The sequence below is a fragment of the Dama dama genome, chromosome 5, assembly GCF_033118175.1.
Source record: "Dama dama isolate Ldn47 chromosome 5, ASM3311817v1, whole genome shotgun sequence".
Taxonomy (NCBI): Eukaryota; Metazoa; Chordata; class Mammalia; order Artiodactyla; family Cervidae; genus Dama; species Dama dama.
This window is the reverse complement of record NC_083685.1, coordinates 15,496,495-15,515,759: the sequence shown is the minus strand read 5'-3', so window position 1 is coordinate 15,515,759 and position 19,265 is coordinate 15,496,495. Positions and strand designations below refer to the sequence as shown.

Sequence of the window (19,265 nt, the reverse complement as noted above, 5' to 3'; positions counted from 1 at the left end):
ATCCTCTGGGCTTCCATCAGCATGAATTGTGAATCATTTATTGCCTGTAGGTGGTTCATTTTATGTTGGTTCTTACTCTACAGCATCTCCTAGATTCTTCTTTAAAAAAGACCAACAGAGAGGGTAATTCTTGAAGCCTGAGTTCACTGCTCACAGAACAGATGATTTGAATCAACACTGTGTGTTCCCCTTTATTTTTATTTATTTTCTGTGTATAGCTTCTTGTGGGAGTCCATCTTATCTCTGCAACTAGATTATCAGCAACTTGAGGGCAGGTGCCTCTTCATATATCCTGCCCTATCATTCAGTAAAAATTTGTTCAGAGATTGAATGGATGTTCTGACTGGATACTGCCTTGGTTTCCTTATCTGTAAAATGAAGACAGTAGGACTAGTACCCACAAGGAGTATTTAGAATAATTAAATTTACTTTATTAATTCACATAGGAAGTCTGGCAAATCGGAAGTTCTTACTAAGTGTTATTTCATAGAGATGACAGTCTGCAGTGTACTACGGAGCTCTAGGGACTGCTGATGGTGAATATGATAGTTTGGGAAAACGTGAAACATTTACCAAGCATCCATTAAGCGTCAGGCACATGCAAAGTTCTTTACACACGTCACCCCATTCAATCCTCATGATGGCCCTGGAGGGAGGCGCCAGGTCCATCCTACAGTGGAGATGAGGACGTGCAGGCCTGGGGCCCTTGGAGTGACAGCTAGGACACAGCAGAGCCACCATCTGGCTGCCTCCAGTGTCAGGTGACATGTCCATCTTCCCCTTTCCTTTCTCTAGTCTGATTCATCTTCTCCTCCCTACTGTTTCGTATCCCACCACACTACGTATCTCATTTGTGCAACAAATATGTTCCCTTGAAGCAAGACAAGAAGTATGTGGGTGATGTCGAGTTCTCTCTCGCCTGCCTGAGGCTGGGACCTGCGGTTGTTCTCCAGACTTTATGACACAGCTGAAAGAGCCCCTGAGTGCAGGCTGAGAAATAGTAAATGGTGTCCCCGCTCCCTGAAATTTTCAGGACTGAGTGCAACTCAGCAGAAGACACATGGCTCTCATGCTTGTTTGCCTGTGGTCCTTTCTCAGGGGAAAGATTCTTTGCATGTCACGGGCACCACCAAGCCCCACATTGCCCATCAGCGTAATCAGAATCAACTTGACCCTCTGCCCTCATCACATGCCTCTAAACCTCTTCCTTTGCCAGAGCTATGGGAACCTTCAAGAGTAACTCTGTCCCCACACCTGTCCTATTTCTATTTGATCCTGGGCATGTGTGTGTGCTCAGTCGTGTCCAAGTCTTTGCCACCCCATGGACCATAGCCCACCAGGCTCCTCTGTCCATGGAATTTTCCAGGCAAGAATACTGGAGTGGGTCACCGTTTCCTATTCCAGGGGATCTTCCCAACCCAGGGATCGAACCTAAGTCTCCTGCATTGGCAGGAGGGTTCTTTACCATTAGTGCCCCCTGGGAAGCTCCTGGGAGGTGATCTCAAAGGGTAGATAAAACAGGAGCTCGGGAGCTATGTCAAGCCAGGTTTGAGTCCTTGCTTTCCCATTTCCCAGCTGTGTGATTTCAGGCAAGTGAAAAAAACCTCTCTGAGCCTCAATTGTCTCCTCTGCTCTGAGATAGGGTAGAGGGCTGGGTTCCCCCAGGAATCAGCCTCTTAGATGGAGTTAAGCACAGTGGATGTTTATTATGGAGTGCTGTGGGGATCCACCCCTAAGGAAGGGAGAGGGCATATGTAGGAACAGACAGAGGGGGATGTCGAGTGGTGATGGAGGTCAAGTGAGACAGCCTCAGCCCAGAGACCCCACGGGAGCTCAGGAGCCAAAATGTCCAACCAGAGTTGATTGCAATGGGTCCACATGGCCAGGTCTTTATATTTCTACGTTTTTGGGTCATTGGATGAGGACTGCCCCCAAGAGGTATGATCTTGGGTGAGCCAGTCCCTGAAGGGCAGCCGGGGCAGAGGGTTCTTCCTGAAGGCACATCAGGGTGGCACCTCACAGCGTCTCGCACTCAGGGTACAGAGCACTCTTGGCTTCATGGATCTGTAATGAAGATTCAGTTTTGAAAGACGTGTGTAAAATGGTATAGCGCTCGGACCATTGTACATGCTCTATAAATGAGAGTTACTAACATTGTTCATATTGGATCCCATCTCAATCCCCCATCTTCCATAAACCTTTCGCTGATTTCTAGAGTTGGAATGAATCCCTCCCATCCCTACCCCCACTCAGTTCTGGAGCAGTTAGATGGTTATGTAGTTCCTGCTGAATTCAGAGGTTTTGGCAAGCAGGCCTGTAGCTTACTATCAAATTCCCAGTACCCGCACATAGTAGACCCTCAGCCAGTGCTTGTCGAGTGAGGACATCTCCAAGAGCCTTTTCTGTGACTGTGTTATCCAGCAAGCAAGGAAGCTGAGGCCCAGAGTGACCGATGGATGTGACCTGTCATGGAGGCAGTGGTGACAAAAACCTCCAGGTCTCCTGACGTCCATGTTTCCACTTTTGCAACCACCCGATGTCTCCATTTCTTTGGAGTCACCCTTTTTAAAAAGTAATTTTTTCAAGTTGAAATAAAGTCACTTTTGCAACATCAAGATTCAGAAAACATCAAACAAACTCTTGTGAGTGAGCAATGCAGTGGCATTTGGTAACTTCATTGTGTGCAGCCACCATCTGTGTCTAGTCCCTAAATATTGTCATCACCCCAGAAGGAAAGCTCATACCCATTAAGTAGTCACTCCCTGTGCCCCCTCCCGTTAGCCCCTAGCAACCACTACTCTGCTTTCTGTCTCTGTGGGTTTGCCTGTTCTGAACATTTCACATAAGTGGAATCGTATGATATGTGACCATTGGTGTCTGGCTTCTTTTACTTAGCATCATGTTTTTCAGGTTCATCCATATTATAAATCTTCATTCCTTTTCACAAGTGAATAATATTCCACAGCATAGATGTGTCACAACTTGTTTAACCATCCATCCTTTGATGGGCATTTGGGTCATTTTCACATTTTGAATAATACTGCTATGAACATACATGTACATTTATTGGTCTGAGTTGTTGTTTAGTCACTAAATCATGTTCCACCCTTTTGCAACTCCATGGACTGTAGCCCATCAGGCTCCTCTATCCATAGGATTCCCCAGGCAAGAATACTGGAGTGAGTTGCCATTTCCTTCTCCAAGGGATCTTCCAAACCCAGGGATCAAACCCATGTCTCCTGCATTGGCAGGCAGATTCTTTACCACTAAACCACCAGGGAAGCCCAGATTTGCCTGAGTACCTATCCCTATTTTTAATTCATTTGGAGATAAATCTAGGAGTAGGGTTGCCGGGTCCTGTGGTCACATCATGTTTAAACTTTCTGAGGAACCACCAAACTTTCCCATGGCAGCTTTGCCACTTTACATTCCCAGTAGCAATGGGCAAAGGTTCCATACTCACATCCTTGGCAACACTTGTTATTTTCCTTTTTAAAAATTTTAGCCACCCTAGGGTGTGTGAAGTGGTATCTCACTGTGGTTTTAACTTGCATTTGACTAATGACCAATGTTGAGCATCCTTTCATGTTTTGTTTGGCCACCATTTGTAGATCTTCTTTGGAGAAATAGATAGCTCTTCAAGTCTTTTGTCCATTTAATAATTGGATTGATTGTCTTTTTGTTCCATACTTTCTTTGGATCCACATTTGTCATTTCTCCTTCTCTTGAGCCCCCACCAACTGTAGCAGTGGCACCTTTCAGAGATAAAGGAGTGCAGACTTGTAGGCAGCAGTGTCTGGGTGGAGTACTATCTCTGTGGGCCCTTGGGCAAGCAGCTTCCATTCTCTGCACCTCAGTTTCTACATCTATAAAATGGGGACATGGTCCTCTATTTCCTACATGAGCTCTAAAGATTGGAAGTAATGTAGGGGAAATGTTTATTCCAGTGCCCAGCATGGGGAGGCACCCCCGAGAAATGATAACCCTTTTTATTAGCTTGAATTTTATTCCTGCTCTCCTCGATTGAATTTGCAGCTCATGGCTGGGCTCATGACATATGCTCTCTTCCTGGATGCTTCTGCATCCACTAGCAATCTGGGATGGACGCTGCAGATAGTGATGGAGACAGCTTAGGGATTCTGTACCGAAGCGAACAGGGGCGGGAGGGAGCCTTTTGCCACATCTTGATGGCTGTGTTTGCACTCAGCACGGCCTTTGGTGGGCAGCCGTCTGTCTCTGTCAATCTGCCAAACCTCTCCGATACATAATTCATCTTGATGCCGCAGTCACACTGAAGGCAGCAGAACCCAAAGGGCAGGCAGGTTTGCATATTCAAGAGGAAGAGGGGAGGCTCTCACTTATTAGCTTCCCAGGTGCCTGTGGCATAAGGTGAGGGCCAGTGACTCAGTGTCCACTGCAGCTATCTTTCTCTGTAGCAGTGAGACTCCAGGTTGTATCATTTCCCCAAGACTTAAAGATTATACTTGACATTGCTCCCTCCAGTCTGCCAGTCAAGAGGCCAATTGCCCTTGATTCCCAGGCACCGCGAAACAAAGTGTCCAAAACCACAGCAATTTTCTCACTGCTTTAAAAATCCTCTTGCAAAGCCTCCCATCTCTCCTCCCACCCCCTCAAAAAACATAGCCCCAGTACTTTTGAAAGTCACCTTTGCAACGTTGTCACCCCATATCGGTCCCCCCTCAAAGCCCTGTTCCTGTTTTTGAGAAGGGATTTGCAGATTTTCCTCCAAATCAGAATCTGTTTGCCTGTGGTTGGAAAACACTGGCATTTAGAGATGCGGTTTCCGTGGAGATGATGGAAACATCTGCCGGCAGATCTGGGGACCTGCATGACCGCAGACCAGCTTCTGTGCCTGGCAGGAACTGGGGGACCGGTCTCTAGATGTGGAACAGAAGCCGGAGTCCTGTTTCTCTTTTTCTAAAGCAGCCCAGTGCCACAGAACAAGACCCCTTTGATGTGGTATTGTGAGAATAAGAGCTGATTTTTTTTTTTTCAAAGATCACTGCCATTTAATTAACCTATATGCTGGCAGCAATTAGTTTAAGACATCTTAGTAACACACAACCAGGTTCCCTTTATATCTGCTCATGTCAAGGGCTTAGGGTAATAGTTGACTTGTGAGTTTCCTAGGTTCATAGAGAGAGGCCAGGTTTTATTCATTCTTCTAACAGCTATTTCTTGAGCTCCTACTGTGCACCAGGGTCTTCTCTAGACACTGCCATGTCCCTGCCCTCACTGAGTCGGTGTTCTAGATTAGACCATGGTCCATGGACCAACTCTACCCACTGCCTGGTGTTGTAAATAAAGTTTTATTGGAACATGGTTTTCCTTCTGTTCATCCTCTTTCTCCCTTCTTCCTCCTTTGCCTTATTTCTTTTCCTCCCTCCCTTCTTTCCTCCCTTCACTCTTCCCTCTCTCTCCTTTCTCCTAATTTCCTTCTTCTTCCCTTCCATCTCTCCTTCTTTCCAAATTACACACATATCACACTCATGGTAAGCATTTTCACTTACTTTTCACATACATGGTCAAATGTGGGTGTTTCTCCAACTCTGTTACTCCCACTGCCTTTCTTCTGTGACCTTAGATACATCATAGGAATATATGGTAAATATATTCAAATATTGTGCAAATGTGTCTATACATATTTTTATATATTTATATTTGTAGAGATGAAATCACACCAGATGTGTTGCTGGGCAGTTAGTTTTCTTCATAAATCACTGTCTGGTGGAGTTTTCCCCATCTGCTCATGGAGAACAGGAGTTGGCAAACCTGGGCCCCAGGTCAAATCTGGCCCACTGCTTGTTTTTGTAAAAAAAAATTGAATTAGGACACAGCCCCACTCATGTGTTTATGTGTTGCCCAGGACAGCTTTTGTGCTTCATTGGCAGAGTTGAGGAGCTGTGATGGATACCCCCTGGCCTGCAAAGTCTGTAGAATTTGCTACCTAGCCCTTTGTAGACAAAGTTGGTTGATCCTGGCTATAGAACTATCTTATCCTTTTTCATGACTGCATAGTATTCTAAAGTGTGGATGCATTGTATTTTATTAAATCACTCCCTTATTAAGACACTTCCTTCCCCCCCCCCAATTATTTTTATTAGTTGGAGGCTAATTACTTTACAATATTGTAGTGGTTTTTGCCATACATTGACATGAATCAGCCATGGAGTTACATGTGTTCCCCATCCCGATCCCCCCTCCCACCACCCTCCCCATCCCATCCCTCTGGGTCTTCCCAGTGCACCAGCCCCAAGCACTTGTCTCATGCATCCAACCTGGACTGGTGATCTGTTTCACACTTGATAATATACATGTTTCGACGCTATTCTCTCAGATCAGCCCACCCTCGCCTTCTCCCACAGAGTCCAAAAGTCTGTTCTATACATCTGTGTCTCTTTTTCTGTCTTGCATATAGGGTTATTGTTACCATCTTTCTAAATTCCATATATATGCGTTAGTATGGGATGGGATGGGGAGGGAGGTGGGAGGGGTGTTCAGGATAGGGAACACATGTATACCCGTGGTGGATTCATGTCAATGTATGGCAAAACCAATACAATATTGTAAAGTAATTAGCCTCCAATTAAAATAAATTTATATTAAAAATAAATAAATAAAAGTTAAAAAAAAACTCACATGGAGAAAGGGTTTCAGATCTTCTTCTTGGAGTCACCGTAGGACAGTCCCAACTTATCGGAAATTCCGCACCGCTGCGATCATAGCGCCGAGGTTTTACGCGCTCATGATGACTCATTTGCCCCCAGAGAAGTGAGGGGTAGACAAGGGGTCTGGAGAGGTTATCCCACGGTATAAATAAGAAGGCTCGAAGCCTTGCGGTTTCTGACCCGCCGAAGGTCATGGTGTAAGTCTGGAGGAAAGAGGGCAGCATCACAGAATCATCACAGTGAGGATGGATGAGCTTTTAAGGATGATCTGCTCTAAGCCCTCATTTTACGAGTGGAGGGGCTGAACACCCGCTGGGGTTAAGCGACTGGCCCGAGGACCCAGCCGGCCCTGCTGCTGTCTGAATCCTGCCCAAGCCCTCAGAGCTGGCAGAGGCTGCTGTCTGTCTCACCGGCTCTGATGGACGCCTTTCATGTGGCTCTGGGAAAACCACCAGATTGAAATACGTGCTTTTTAGGCTTGTCTGTAAAGATTCACTCCCAATTAATTTTTCCCAGGGTAAAGGAAGCTTCTTTGAAGAGCTTTATAGGTGGCACACACACAAAAAACATGGGTTCCTTGAAGAAACATTTCTTGCCGACCTTTGCAGAGAGAAGACTCTCTGCTGGCCCACCACCTGGCAGACAATTGTCAATTCTGCCTTTGCTTAGGATGCTGAACCTCAGTCAGCGCTTTCATTGGGGTATATAGGGGCATTAAGAATGCACGTGACAGCTTGCTTCTGTGCCCCAAGCAAATTCAGGTCTCAGGGAGGCTGCGATATATTTTAGGACCAAGAGCACTGAGGTCAGACAGAACCAATTTCAAGTCCTGGCTTCTATTCCTCACATGCAGTGTGACCTTGGGCGAGTGGCTCAGTCTCTCTGATCCTCTGTTTCTTCACCTGGAGATGACGATCCCCATCTTAAAGATGAAAACAACCGAACACCTATAAAGTGCTTAGCACAAAACTAGGCTCATTGTAAGGGTTTCATGGATGGTGCCTGTCAAGATGGTGCCTGGTGAAAGCCAAGATACCTGGACTGGAAAGGGGCAGAGACAACTTGGCAGATCCCTGCTTTGACAGGAAGGGAAACCAGCCTCCAAGGCCGCAGTGACCTGCTAAGTAATGACAGAGCCAGGTCAGCAGCTCAGCCTCCTGCTCACCTACCCAGTGATAGTCTCAGCACGGCACATGACCCCCTCAGGGTCACTCTGGACAGGCCACACCATCCCTGTAGGGTGGGTGTCACTAATGGTGGTGGTGATGCTGCCAAGTTTCCCTTTCCCAGCCTCTTCTCTCTCTGTCTCCTTTAGTTGTTGTTCAGTTGCTCAGTCACATCCAGCTCTTTGCGACCCCAGGAACTGCAGCATGCCAGGCTTCTCTGTCCTTCACTATCTCCCAGAGTTTGCTCAAACTCATGTCCATTGAGTTGATGATGCTATCCAACTGTCTCATCCTCTGTCACCCCCCTTCTCCTCCTGCCTTCAATCTTTCCCAGCATCAGGGTCTTTTCCAATGAGTCAGCTCTTCAGGTGACCAAGTATTGGAGCTCAGCTTCAGCATCAGTCCTCCCAGTGAATTATGCAAGGTTGATTTCCTTTAGAATTGATTGGTTTGATCGCCTTGCTGTTCAAGGGACTCTCAAAGGTTTTCTCCAGCACCACGGTCTCCTTTAAGGTTTCTGATTTTAGGGGATGTTTAGTTAAATGATTCTCTGCCCAGGGGGAGGCCAAGAGAAGCGGGAAGAAGCCAATACCGGCTGTCACTTATGGGGCTGATGGAAGCCTGTCCACATCCTACTGTCCCCAGGGAGACAGCAAGAGCAGACCTCTGTACCAATTCATCTTGGAAATTGTCTTTTCTTCAGGCCAGGGGAGGGGGAGGGAAACCTAAAAGAAAACATCCAGCCACATGTCCATGAAATCTCTGTCCAAAATCAGTCATCCTTTCTAATAATGAGGGCTGTCATGAGCCTTGGTTCAGTCGGAAATGATGGCCTGTGTAAATATTCGGTCTGTAACTGATTTATGGGTTGGGGAACAAAAATATAAGATTAGTTCCTAATCACAGAGATGCAGGAAAATCAGCGGGCCAGGATGCCGGCACAGATCAGGCCTGGAAGGCAGAATTGAGGGTGGCTGTCTGGGTGAGCTCAGATGGGGTGGGGGAGGCTGGAGAGGGAGCTGGAGAGGGGCCTCCGGGTCATTCCACGGGTCAGAAGCAGCGTTGTCTGTGTCCAGGTCAAGTACTGGTTGAAACCACAAGATGCCTGGCTTGTAAGTATAAGATTGGTTGTCCCCAGCCAACCCCCATATCAACAACCTGGACAACTCCAGAACTGCACAGGCACTGCTGTAAGATGGGAATATGTGTGGTCAGCTCTTATGGTGGGATTGATAAAGCGATTAGGAATTGGCTTTGAAGTCAGTGAAATCTGTGATCATGCCCCTAGCCTTTATCGAGCTGTGACCTGGGTACGTTAACTGTGGAGAAACCCAGTTACCTTCACTGCAAAACAGGGGTCATGATTGTTCCTACTCCAATGAGATCATGTGTCCAGAACACAGCATCTGACCCCCTACCTCTCAGCCAGGCCAGTCTTAATGCTGACATTAGCAGTCCCAGGAATACTGGAATTCAAACCTCACTCCCCTCCCCAGGTGGCTGATATGGGCACTTACCTGTCCTGCAGGTTAACTAGCCCCACAGCCACTCCATATAGAAAATGTCTTCTACTAGAAATAAATGTATAGGGTGGGTGCCAGTCTGGCACCCCCCACCTATGGCATCAAGGCAAAGTGGGTGCACTGGAATGTCCCCTGTCTCACTCACTGCCAGGAGGAGCTCCCGAGCATTCAGGTGATGTACAGTGGGTACACTTGGACCTTCAGACGTTCATTTCATTAATTGAGCTCTTATTATGTGTCAGACTCCATACTGGGCCCTGGGGATCCACACAGAACAAGTCACACACGATCACTGCCCTCCTGGTGCTTCCAAGTGGATGGGAGAGGTCCATGTTCATCAAATAATTAGAAAAACTGATGTGTATTCCAGAATGGGGCTGGAGCTTGAAAGCATGTCCAGGTGCTATGACAATACCCAGACTACCCTGGACAGGCGGGGTCAGGATAAGGAAAGGAAAGGCATCAGATGAAGTCCAGCCAGCAGGGGTGGCAAGCTCATGGGATGAGCCAGGTGATGGGAAGTGGGAGTCGGGGTGAAACAAACCAGAGGAGTTTTCCTGCTTTCAGTGAGTGCAGACCTTGCTAGGACAGGGGTTGGCAAGCTGCAGCTCACATCCAGCCCAGCGCCTACTTTTGTGGGTATTTTATTGGAATACACCCCGCCCGTTCATCACCCGTCCATCTGGGACTGAGCTTGTGCTACAAGGGCAGAGCTGAGTAGCTGTGACTGAGAGCTTAGGGCTTGCAAAGCCAAAGATGTTTACTTTCTGGCTGTTTACAGGAGGTTTGTCGACCTCTGCACTGGAATATCTTTCTTTTCCTCTCCTGATCATTTTTTTGTCTCCTGTACTATTTGTGCTTGGGAAATCCCATGGACAGAGGGGCCTGGTGTGCCACAGTCCATGGGGCCACAAAAGAGTCAGACATGACTTAGCAACTAAACAACAATTCACCTTGGATCTGAAGTGTATCTTAGTGGATGAGAGGAGAATATGTGTGTGAGGACTGTTTGCTCTTCCCTAAATCAAGTCTTGGTAGAAATCTATTGGATATTGAGAGCTGATCTGTTACTGAGTGAAGTTTAACCTTAAAAAAATACAGTATACCTGTTCTTAAGACATTTCCAAGTGCATATTTATACATACATTCATATATGACATGTTTATATGTAATATATTTGTTTAGTTATATATTATGTACTATATAAAAGTTTACATATATTTAATTATATATCATATATAAAATGGACTTCCCAGGTGGTGCTAGTGGTAAAGAACACGTCTGCCAATACAGGAGACTTAAGAGACACTGGTTTGATCTCTGAGTTGGGAAGATTCCCTGGTGGAGGGCATGGCAACCCACTCCAGTAATCTTACCTGAAGAAATCCTCATGGACAGAGGAGCCTGGCAGGTTACAGTCCATAAGGTCACAGAGAGTCAGACACGACATGCACAGTCTCATTTAAGCAGTAGAGCAGGATTTAGCGTCCATGCATGCATGCATATATAATATATAAAAATATATGTATATGTTTAACTATATATCATATAAAGATAAAAGTACAAACATATATAAATATATACATCCATAAAATTTATGTAATATTGTATATAATTAATATATACAAACATAATATTATATAGTTAAACATATATGCTAAATTTCTAAGAATATATCAACAACCACATTTTAATATTTGTTAACTAAATCTGAGACACCAGTTACTAACTGGTACCAATTATATGGGAGACAAAATTCACCTCAAATTTGATCTTCAATATAAAACTTGAAATAATAATGAAACATCATTGAAATATTAAGTGACAATTGAGCACATTATTCCATGCCCATACCTCTTGTTTTCTAGAGATTTTTTTTTCATTTTAATAAAATAAAGAGGAGAAATTCAAGCAAATAATACAGTATGCATTTAATGATTTATTATTATTATTATAAAAGAATACTCCTGTTGCTAAGCTCAAATGGCAAAGAAAAGTCTAAGAGTAATAAAGTACGTACTCCGGAAATCCCAATTTGCCAGTTGCTTCTCATGTAACTTAGACATGAGCGTGTCCACCTAAGACTGGGGGTCCATATGACACACCAGCTTAGCACACATCTCATGTCTCTTCCTCTTTCGCTCCTCACATTGAATTGGCCAGCACGTCCTGGGAGAGCTGAGTCCCAAATACCTCCTCTCCCTCTTCCTCCATGACCCAGATCTTGGTCCACGGTGCACTCATCTTTTGCCTGGGTGCCTTCTGCAGCCTCCAGTCCAGATTCCCTCATCCCATTCTTGCTTCCATCATGGTCAACTTTCTACACACCGGGGAGAGTGATCTCTTAAGAACAGAATCAGATTTCATCATCTTCCTTCTTAAACCTCTCAAACAGGTTCCCATCACTTTCACAGTCTCCTTTGAGTGTCCCCTCCTTGCCTATTTTCTCCTGTCTCACTGTGAGTTGACCTGCCCTGGCCTGGACCTTTCCTTATGGCCTGGTCTCCTCTCCCTTCAGGTCTCTGCAAGTCTGGCCTTCCTTGACATGCAGGTCTCGGCCTAAAGGCCGTGTCCCCAGAGAGACCCTGCCACCAAGCAACTACATCACCTGATTTTCATCCTCCCTGTCGCTCTTATTATTAACCAGTATTTCCTTATCATTTTATGTATTTGTATCCCCCACCAGGATACCAACCCAGGGAAAGCATGGTTCTTGTTTCTGCCTCCTTTACTGCTGGAGTCTAGCACCTCCTTGTCCTAAGAATATCTATTGGGTTCATGCTTTTCACTAATATATCTTTTAATGACACAAATGAGGTCATACTATATACACTGTTTTTTCCTCTTCCTTCCTTCACTTTGTAATAATTGGTATTCTCACTATCCAGATCCTTTCAAACACCTACACAGCTCCATCAAATGGAGTTACCATTTCATACCATTTAATGGATCAGCCCCCTATGATACATATTTCTGTTGTCTCCAGCCTTTTGTGAAGCAAAGTTAATTTTACTATTAGGAGAGGGAGGGGGAAAATCAGAGAGAAGAGAGGGGGTGGGATGAAGCAGATGCTCTAATAGCAGAACAGTGATCACCTCACCCTGTGTGCCTGGGAGCAGGGTGCCTTAGAGCAGCAAAGCCCAAAAGAAGTTTCCGTGATGCTGGAAGTGCTGTGTCCAAAATGGCAGCCGCTAGCCGCAGGTGACTTTGGGGCATTCGAATTGTGGCAACTTGAGACTGATGAACAGAATTGTAAATTTTATCTTACTGAATTTTTAAATTTTAATAGCCACATGTGGCTATCATTACTGTTTAGGACAGCATAGATTTAGGCAAAAGGGTTTATACTTACACTCATGGATGTGGCCGATGCCTGACCCTGGATGAGTCAGGCCATCGTGGCTGAGCTACAAGGAGAGAAGGGAATAGGAAGGCGGAGTGTTTATTATTTAGCTGCAAAAGGTCAAGAGATGCTGTCACTTGAGGGAAAATAAATCCCAAGCCGGCTCTGGTTCTTTTTAGGATTTACTCATGATTAACATCTATGGGCAGGGAGCCTAGAACAGGGATTGGAAAACTTTTTCGGTAAAAGGCAAGAGAGGAAATAGTTCCTTTCCCCTTTGTGGGCCATACTGTGTGTGCTGCAACTTAACTCCCCCGTTGTCAAGCTAAAGAATTCACAGACAATGTGTTATGAATAGGCATGGCTGATAAAACTTTATTTACAAGAACTGGCTAGGAGGTGGATTTGGTCCAGAGTTGGTCCATAGTTTGTCAGTCCCAGGACTAGAAGAATCTGGCTGGATCTACCCAGCTCAAACCAGTAGGCAGCTTCCCAGAGAACAAGAGGAGAACAATGCCCCAGGCATAACTCAGGGTTTCTTACCTTTTGCACACCCAGCCAGGGTGGGAGGTGGCTGGGATGACCTACTTCCAGTGAAAGACGATTTCTGGTGGGTTACACCTGAATTTGAGATTCCTGCTCTGCTTTGGTGGGATACCCACAGCCATAAAGCAGGTGTGGGACAGACTCCTGCTTTCTGGCCAGGTCTACACTGGTGTGGAAGTGGTATGCAAGGCCGGGCTGCTGAGAGCAAACTCAGCTCACATTTCCTTTTCTATGTCCTGTGGTGTCCAACACAGTACCTTACATTCAGAGTGTGCCTGGGTGACCTGTGCTGCATTTGCAGCCAAGTGCCACATCATCTCTGAGCTTCAATTTCCCCATCTGTAAGACGGGAATGACTGTGGCACATGCCCCACAGGGCAGTGGGGAGGACCGCAGGAATTACTGCCTGTGTAGGGCTGGTGTCTGGAATGCAGTGAGCACTCAGGCACGATGCATGCACATGCTGGGCTCTTGATGGCAACCCAGCGTCAGATGGTTCTGGAGGGATCAGAGCCGCTCATCCTCGAGTTCAGCCTTTAAGGATGTGCAGGGAGAAGAGGCGAGAGGGTCCTAGGAGAGTGAAGGCGCAGAGAAGCTGAGGCAGCACTCACTGGCAGTAGGAGGAAACAGGAAAACAGAGCTGAGGTCATGTGCCTTCAGGAAGCAGGAAATTGATGGGAAACAACACAGATTCATACCAAGAGGATGGTGCCAGGCCTCACACCTTTTGGATCCCTCTAATCTCCTGTGGTAATTTGCACACTTGGATGATAGCCCTCTTTGAAAAACAAGCAGAAAGGCTCAGGACAAAGAAGCAACTAGCCCATGACCACAAAGCTAACACGAGGGGAGCAGGACCTCCATCCGGGCTGCTTGACTTCCAGGCCTTGGAAAGTACATCATTGTGTTGTTTGCTGTCCTTATCCACAGAAAACCACAGGATATTGAATACAGTTCCCTGTGCTATACAGTAGGACCTTGTTGTTTATCCATCCTACAAAATATACCATTTTAAAGTGTACAATTCAATGGCATTAGGTATATTCTCAATCTTGTGCAACTATCACCACTATCCAGTTCTAGAATTTCCCATCAGCTCAAATGGAAACCCCAGACCCATTAAACAGTCAATTCCCATTTACCCTTCTGACCTCAGCCCCAGGCAACCACTAATCTGATTTCTGTCTCTATAGGTTTTCCTATTCAGAATATTTCATATACATGGAATCATCATATGTGTGTGGCCTTTGCATGTGTTTTTTTCCACTTAGCTCAAGTTTTTGAGGTTCATCTACATTGTAGCATGAACCAGTATTTCATAATACTGAGTAATAGCCCATTGTCTGGATAGACCACAATTGGTTTATCCATTCACCTGTTGATGGACATGTGAGTTGTTTCCACCTTTTGACTATTGTGAATGATGCGGCTATAAACATTGTGTACAGTTTTTGTGTGAACACCTGTTCTCAATTCTCTTGGGTATATATCTAGGAGTAGAATTGCTGGGTCAGATAGTAATTCTATGTTTACTTGTTGAGGAATCATCAAACTGTCTTCCACAGTGGCTGCACCATTTTTTACATTCCCACCAGCAGTGGACACAGGTTTCAGTTTCTCCACATCCTCACCAATACTTACTGTTTTATGATTTCTTGATCATGGCCATCTTAGTGGGTGTGAAGTGGCATCTCACTGTGGCTTTGATTTGCATTTCCCTAATGACTAAATAATGCTGGACATCTTTTCATGTGCTTGTCAGTCATTTGTGTACCTTCTTTGGAGAAATGTCCATTCAAATCTTTTAATCTTTCACTTTTTAATTGGGTTGTTTTTTTTGCTGTTGTTTAAAAGACTTTTTTGTAAGGCATAACTTCCACTCAGAAGTAAAATTCACCATTTTTGTGTACAGTTTGACAAATTTTATTTATCAGTACCACCCCATCAATACAGAGGACACATCCAGCACTGAGAAGGATTATTGGTTCCGTTTCTAGTCAATAACCTCCCCCCAAAAAACCACTCTTCTGGCCTCTCTCACTATGGATTAGTCTTGCCTGTTTTTGAACTTGATGTAAATTGAATCATGAGGGACTCAGACAGCCTATGCTCTTCTGTGGCTGGCTTCTTTGGCCTAACACTGTATCTTTGAGACTCAGCCATATTGTAGTATAGCAGTAGTTTCCTCTTTTTCATTTTCTTTTTTTTTTTAAATTAATTTATTTATTTTTCAGTGGGTTTTGTCATACATTGATATGAATCAGCCATAGATTTACACGTATTCCCCATCCCGATCCCCTCTCCCACCTCCCTCTCCACCCGATTCCTCTGGGTCTTCCCAGTGCACCAGGCCTGAGCACTTGTATCATGCATCCCACCTGGGCTGGTGATGTGTTTCACCATAGATAGTATACATGCTGTTCTTTTGAAACATCCCACCCTCACCTTCTCCCACAGAGTTCAAAAGTCTGTTCTGTACTTCTGTGTCTCTTTTTCTGTTTTGCATATAGGGTTATCGTTACCATCTTTCTAAATTCCATATATATGTGTTAGTATGCTGTAATGTTCTTTATCTTTCTGGCTTACTTCACTCTGTATAATGGGCTCCAGTTTCATCCATCTCATTAGAACTGATTCAAATGAATTCTTTTTAACGGCTGAGTAATATTCCGTGGTGTATATGTACCACAGCTTCCTTATCCATTCATCTGCTGATGGGCATCTAGGTTGCTTCCATGTCCTGGCTATTATAAACAGTGCTGCAATGAACATTGGGATGCACGTGTCTCTTTCAGATCTGGTTTCCTCAGTGTGTATGCCCAGAAGTGGGATTGCTGGGTCATATGGCAGTTCTATTTCCAGTTTTTAAAGAAATCTCCACACTGTTTTCCATAGTGGCTGTACTAGTTTGCATTTCCACCAACAGTGTAAGAGGGTTCCCTTTTCTCCACACCCTCTCCAGCATTTATTGCTTGTAGACTTTTGGATAGCAGCCATCCAGTTACAGTCAAATATATGAGTATACTATGATGTATTTATCCATTCTATTGTTGATGGACATTGACAGTGTCCCCAGTGTTTGCCCACATGAACAATGTTGGCATGAACATTCTTACACAGGTCATTCTGTGGACACGGGCAGTCATTTTGGTTAAGGACATAATACCCTGAGGTGAAATTATTGGATCAGAGTATTTGTTCAGTTTCAGTTCAGTTCAGTTCAGTCACTCAGTTGTGTCCGACTCTTTGCGACCCCATGAATCGCAGCACGCCAGGCCTCCTGTCCATCACCAACTCCCGGAGTTACTGTCAAATTGTTTTCCTAGATGGTTGTACCAATTCACAGTCTCACCAGGATTTTATGAGAATTCTGGTTGCTCTGTATTGACATTTGGTGCTGTCAACTCCATTAACCACTCTGGTGAGACCTATACTAGAATTTACTTGACATTTTTTTTTTTAAACCAATGTCTCTTCCTCCAGCTCCTTTCTTCTTCCTCATCTGCTTCTTCCTCTTTTTCTCTTTATTTTCCTTTTTCTTCTTTCCCTTCCTCTTCTTTTAATTCTTCTTAGTATATTTTACATAAGGCTGTATACTAGAAATTAACTGCATGAAATTATAGATTTGGTATGCAAAATCAATATTTCAAATTTTAACTATTAAAATACAAACATGATTCCGTGTCTCATCTGGAAGTATTGCCTGTTCCTCCACACCCGGGGAAATGCAGCTTATGCTGTTTGACTTACTCATTGGTGCCCCTGTTTTTGCCAAGGCCCCCATTGATTCTTGCCCTGCTCCAGGCATGCTTAAGCCAGAAATGAGGGTTGTTGCCTATGGCCAAGGAACAGAGTGGATTCTCAATAAACACTCTCCCAGCCTTAGGCTTTTCCAAACCTTCCCCTTCCTCTGAGCAGCTTAGTCCAGTGTCCCTAAGTACCCCCCACCCCAACTTTCACCCCTTCTTATCCACGAACTGGTGTTATTCTTTGCTTTTTGAAAAGGGTCTTTCCTGGAGGTTACCCTTTAGCTAATTAGATGAGGCCGGCTGCAAAAGATTTAAATGGCCCAGTTTGAGAAGGAGGAGCAGCTCACACAGCCCCGGGTTAGACCAGCGGGCATTTTTTCCTGTTTGGGGAAATAGCTCCTGGATTAGCCCCCTGCCACCCAGGGTAGTGTGTGAGAATGTGTGTTTTCGCCTGTCCTCCTGCCATGCCCACAAGGAGCTTGTCTGTCCCAGCCCTGTCATTTCCTCCCAGTCAACAGGGCCAGATGCTCCAGACCCCGTTAATGAGATGCTGAGGGATTTGGCCATTGAAGGCTTTCGATTTCAAGGGGACACAACCCCACCCCTGACGCAGCTGAGAGCCCGTGTGAGCCGGCAGCAGACTTTGGGGAGAGGAAATGGTGCAAAGCCCAACCATCAGTTTGGGATTTCCCTCGGCAACCTTTGTGATGAAGGCTCTGAGAGGCAGGTTGGCAAATGGGCATTCATCAGGAGCCTTGTGAGTGCAGAGCTGTCTGCCAGACCCAGGCGGAGGTGGCCGAGGCTGGCAAAAGAAATAAGGTGCATCTCCGCCCTCCAGGAGCCCATAGTTGAGAATTAACTGGGAAGATGTTAATAAACGTTTAGTCCTCCTGACTCACAGATCAAACCTGGGCCACAGTCCTTTAGAATTCTCCCGAGGTGGAGGATGTCGGTTCCCAGCCTGAGTTGGGGCACATGGACTTGGGTGGGAGTTTGTGGACCCAGCTCTGCCACTGTGGGGTGCCTGCTTTGAGTCTGCACTGACATCCAGCTTAACCTGGTCGTAGTTGCATTAATAGCAGGTAACCTGAACCCTAATTCTGTGCTGTGCCCCATGTCATGCACGTGATCTCATAGAAGTATTAGTATCACGATTTCCTTCTTAGGTAGGTGCTATGATTTGCCCCCATTGTCCAGGTGAGGAAACTGAGGCACAGAAAGGTGGGATCACTTTCCTGAGGTCACAATCAGGACCTGAGCTCCAGTCCTCCCCCAGACCCCAAAGCCTGTGTGAATTTAACTCCTACATTCCACTCCCTCTGTGCAGACGCCTTTTTTGAACCTCCACACTCATGTGGAATGAAATGACGCGCCCTACCCCCGTCTCGTCTCCAACCACGGGCAGGGTGAGCCAGCCAACGCTGCCTGCCATTCTAACAAGAGGCCTTGCTGCCGACCCCTGGAGGGATAATAAGCAAGGCTGCCAGCGCAGGCGCTGCAAGGGGGCGACTCCGCAGGCACCGCTAGAACTCCTTAAAGCTGAGGAGCAGCAGACCTCCTGGAGAGGGTGACTTTTAGGCTGCCTGTGTGGGAGGCCTCCACTCTTAAAATTAACACACTCTCCCGCCCTCAGTCCAGAGCTGTGAAAATCTGCAAGGCGGGTCTGCTTTGACCACAGGAGGGCGCCCAACTCCTGGCCACACCTGAACAGGGCCCTGGGGTGGGGGGAGGTGAGGGGGAGAGAAGTGAGGGTAATTTTGGGTGCAGTTTTAAACCAAACTCTCTTCAGCTGATCACATAAGCTCCTGGGGAAGGGCAGAAACATTTCAAAACCAGCCCAAAAGGGACCTTCTCTTCAGCTGGGGCTGAGCTAGGGGCCGAAGAGTTCCAACAACAGAAATGACAGGGTCCAACCCTCCGAAGAGCGCACAGTCAGGAGAATTCAAACATCGTATGCTACGTGTCCATCCAGAGCAATCATTTAACAAGCATTTCGTGAGCACCAACTGTGTGTCAGGCTCGGTGCTGGTTGCCAAAGACAGAAAAACGAAAACAGTACAAAATTATTGCCCTCAAAGATCCTCAGTCCATGTGGGAGAGAGTGTGTATGTGTGTGCATGTGTATGCGTGTGCAAGCTCAGTTGTGTCCAACTCTTTGTGACCCCATGAACTGTAGCCCACCAGGCTCCTCTGTTCATGGAATTTCCCAGGCAAGAATGCTGGAATGGTTGCCATTTCCTACTCCAGGG

General features: G+C 45.8%; 1 protein-coding gene across 1 annotated transcript in view; it reads left to right on the top strand.

The window, feature by feature from the left end:
* KSR2 (kinase suppressor of ras 2) overlaps positions 1-19,265 on the top strand; it is a 417,713-nt gene that overhangs the window by 221,898 nt on the left and 176,550 nt on the right. The window lies entirely within an intron of this gene.